Raw genomic sequence first — 4,367 nt, 5'->3', positions numbered from 1 at the left:
AGGTGCAAGGTGTCTAGCCAGGACAACTTACATCTTTATTCTCTATGAGTACTACAGCACTTGAGAAGAAAAGGAGGTAGAATTCTGTTTTCTATTTGTACCCTTTGCCTGATCTAATCATTCCAAATAATATGCCTGTAGAAAACATTTCACCTCTTGCAAATTATCAATAGTGTACAAAGTAGAAGGGAATATAGAGATCTTTTATTCAATCATGTGTCTATAGAGGTTTCATTGAACACATTCTCATGCACATCTAGGTGCCAGATAAATTTAAGACTCTTCTTGGTTTTCAGAAAGCTTGCAGTCTTAATGGAAGAGACAGTGGCAGAGAGTTGTAGGTGACATTGAGGTAATTAATACAAAGTTTTACTGAAGTTCCATGGGAACATCCTTATAGGGCACTATACCCGGTAGGGATACCCTCTGAGAGCAGGAGTTCTTAATTTTGGATAAGAAGACTCTTTGGGGTTCTGACAAAAGCTTAAGGATTTCATGTTGGGGGCGGTTGTAAGATTAAAGTGGTATTTTAATATAATGGTGTTTTACCTCATCGTTCAGAGAGAATCTCAGAGAAAAATATCTACACAAAGAAAAAAGTTCAAACCAAAGCACTTTGAATAGCAAAAAGGGGTCTAAGATATTTAAATCATGATTTTGAAGTATTTCTTGGTTGAAAAATTGGTTTATTGGGGAACCATAAAATAATTATATTTAAAGCTTTTTAGAAATAAGATTTGTTGTAAAAATTTAAATAACATATGCATGTACATTAAAGCAAATAACTTTTAAAAATTGATTACCTTAATTATTTTGCCCTATTTATTTGTTGTAGTTGAAAAAACATTACATTTATCATCCTAACAATTTTTAAGCATATAGTTCAATAGTGTTAAATATATTCATGTTGTTGTATAGCAGATCTCTAGAACTTTTTTGTCTTGCAAAACTGAAACTCTATACCCATTGAGCATTAATTCCCTCTCTTCCACCAGCTCTTGGCAACCACCTTTCTACTTTCTATGATTTTGACTACTTTAGATACTTCATGTGAGTGGAATCATAGAGTATTTATATTTTTGTACCTGGCTTATTTTACTTAGCATAATGTCCTTGAGGTTCATTCGTGTCATAGCTTGTGACACTATTTCCTTCTGTTTAAAGCTGCATAGTATTCCGTTGTATACATATATCACATTTTGTTTATCTGTCCATCTGTTAGACATCTAGGTTGCTTCCACTTCTTAGCTGTTGTGAATAATACTGCAATAAACATGGGTGTGCAAATAATTCTTTGAGATCCTATTTTCAGTTCTTTTGGATGTATACACAGAAGTGAGATTGCTAGATCATATGGTAATTTTATTTTCAATTTTTTGAGAAACCTCTGTACTATTTTTAATAATAACTGCACTATTTTACATTCCCGCCAACAGTGTACAAGGACTCCCATTTCTCTGCATCCTTCCTAACATTTGTTATTTTCTGTTCTTTTGATAGTGGCCATCTTAACGGGTGTGAGGTAATGAATTATTTTGCCTTTGAGAGGCCCTGGGCAGACTTTTGAGTTTCCAGTTCAGTCACCTTTTTTTCTCTACATCAGTGGTTCTCAAAGTGTGGTCCTGGAGGAACAGCATCAGTAACATCTGAGAATTTATTAGAAATGCTAATTCTTGGGCCCTACCCGCAACCTGCTAAATCAGAAATTGAGAGTTGGGCATGGTAATCTGTATCTTAACAAGCCTTCTAGGTTACTCTGATACACACTCAAGTTTGAGAACTGCTGCTCCACACTAATAATTCTCAGCCACAGTTGTGTATAAGAATCACCCGCCCAGGTGTGATTTTGTCCTGCACGGCTGTTCTCTTGAGCTGGGGTCGTTTATCTCTGTCCACCTTCTCTCCCACCTAAGTGCATGGAGCCACCCGATGGAAGATTCGATGGACATGGACATGAGCCCCCTGAGGCCCCAGAACTATCTTTTCGGTTGTGAACTAAAGGCCAATAAAGATGATCACTTTAAGGTGGATAATGATGAAAATGAGCACCAGTTATCTTTTAAGAATGGTCAGTTTAGGGACTGGTGCAAAGGATGAATTGCACATTGTTGAAGAAGAGGCAATGAATTACAAAGGCAGTCCAATTAAAGTAACACTGGCAACTTTGAAAATGTACAGCCAAAGCTTTCCCTTGGGGGCTTTGAAATAATACCACCAGCGCTCTTACGGTTGAAGTGTGGTTCAGGGCCAGTGCATATTAGTGGACAGCACTTAGTAGCTGTGGAGGAAGATGCAGAGTCAGAAGATGAAGAGGAGGAGGATGTGAAACTCTTAAGTATATCTGGGAAGCAGTTGGTCCCTGGAAGTGGTATAGCAAGTTTCCACAGAAAAAAGTAAAACTTGCTGCTATTGAAGATGATGATGATGATGATTTTGATGATGAGGAAACTGAAGAAAAAGCACCAGTGAAAAAATCTATACAAGATACTACAGCCAAAAATGCACACAAGTCAAATCAGAACGGAAAAGACTCAAAACCATCATCAACACCAAGATCAAAAGGACAAGAATCCTTCAAAAAACAGGAAAAAACTCCTAAAACACCAAAGGGACCTAGTTCTGTAGAAGACGTTAAAGCAAAAATGCAAGCAAGCATAGAAAGAGGTGGTTCTCTTCCCAAAGTGGAAGCCAAGTTCATCAGTTACGTGAAGAATTGCTTCTGGGTGACTGACCAGGAGGCTATTCAAGATCTCTGGCAGTGGAGGAAGTCTCTTTAAGAAAATAGTTTAAACAATTTATTAAAAATTTTCCATCTTATTTCATTTCCATAACAGTTGATATCTGGCTGTCCTTTTTATAATGCAGAGTGAGAACTTTCCCTACCGTGTTTGATAAATGTTGTCCAGGTTCCATTGCCAAGAATGTGTTGTCCAACATGTCTGTTTAGTTTTTAAAGATGGAACTCCACCCTTTGCTTGGTTTTAAGTATGTGTGGAATGTTATGATATGACATAGTAGTAGTGGTGGTCAGACATGGAAATGGTGGGGAGACAGAAATATACATGTGAAATAAAACTCAGTATTTTAATAAAGAAAAAAAAAGAATCACCCAAGGGCTTCTTAAAATGTTTTTCTGATCTTAAGCCCCACCTCAAAGAAAGATTTTGATCCATATGGTTTAGGGGGGTTTTGCCTTGAGCCTTGGCATCAGTTTAAAAGCTCCCCAGGTGATTTTTTTGTTGTTGTTTTTGTTTTTGTTTGAGACAGGGTCTCACTCTGTTTCCCAGGCTGGAGTGCACTGGCACAATCTCGGCTCACTGCAGCCTCTACCTCCCAGCACAAGTGATCCTCCTACCTCAGCATCCCCGAGTAGCTGGAACCACAGGTGTGTACCACCACACCCAGCTAATTTTTGTGTGTACGTATACAAATAGTGTTTTTTTTTTCTTTTTTTTTTAAAAGATGGGGTTTCACCATGCTGCCTAGGCTGGTCTGGAACTCCTGGGCTCAAGTGATGTGCCCACTTTGGCTTCCCAAAGTTTGAGAGTTTAGCTGAGATTACAGGTGTGAACCACCACGCCCAGCCTCCCCAGGTGATTCTAATGTACAGCCAGGGTTAAGAGCCACTGCTGTACAATCAGCTTGACCATTTCAGGGCACAGGGCTTCACAGATTTTTCATTTTTGGTAGCATCATTGTCTGAACAATGTAATATGCTAGTGCTTCTCAAACTTTAACATACATCCTATCACCTGGAGACCTTGTTGAACTCTACTTTGTGATTCAGTAAGTCTAGGGTGGGGCCTGAGACTGCATTTCTAACAAGCTCACAGTTGATGCAGATTCTGCTGGTTCATGGGCCACACTTTGAGACTCAAGGTAATAAGTAACTCTCATCAAAGTCAGGGCTTTTGTTTTGGGGAAAATTCAAGTATTCAAATAGAGCTTTGTTGTCATTCCAAAAAGTCCTCACCATCTGATGTGTTCTTTCAATGGGTAAATACAAGGTAATCCATCTTTGCTGGTGTTGTGCTTTCATTGACAGAAATTTTGTACAAAAGTGTTTCCCTGCATTATCTGTGTTCCAGCATCTTTGGTGATGAAAGGAAAATGAAAAGATACATAAACTTAATCTTTTTCTTTTTTTACATTTTACCATTTAGGTTATTGTTCATGCCTTATGTAAATAATCATTGTGGAAGGAAGGATATGTTTTCTTTAATTCCTAAATGAGAAATTACTCTGAACGCAGAAGCAGTGGGAAGATGATGATTGTACAATGCCTAATATCCTTTATTCATTAAGACTTACACTAAAAGAAAACCCAACTCAAAACAAATTTACACATGAAAGACATATAATGGTTG

General features: G+C 37.9%; 1 pseudogene; it reads left to right on the top strand.

Annotated features, from left to right (window-relative positions):
- The first annotated feature begins 1,929 nt into the window (after window positions 1-1,929).
- LOC100596829 lies at window positions 1,930-2,785 on the top strand (annotated as a pseudogene).
- Window positions 2,786-4,367: the final 1,582 nt, after the last annotated feature.

Source organism: Nomascus leucogenys, chromosome X (assembly GCF_006542625.1).
Source record: "Nomascus leucogenys isolate Asia chromosome X, Asia_NLE_v1, whole genome shotgun sequence".
NCBI classification, from domain to species: Eukaryota; Metazoa; Chordata; class Mammalia; order Primates; family Hylobatidae; genus Nomascus; species Nomascus leucogenys.
Note: the sequence above shows the minus strand (reverse complement) of the source record. Positions and strands in the feature narration are given on the sequence as shown.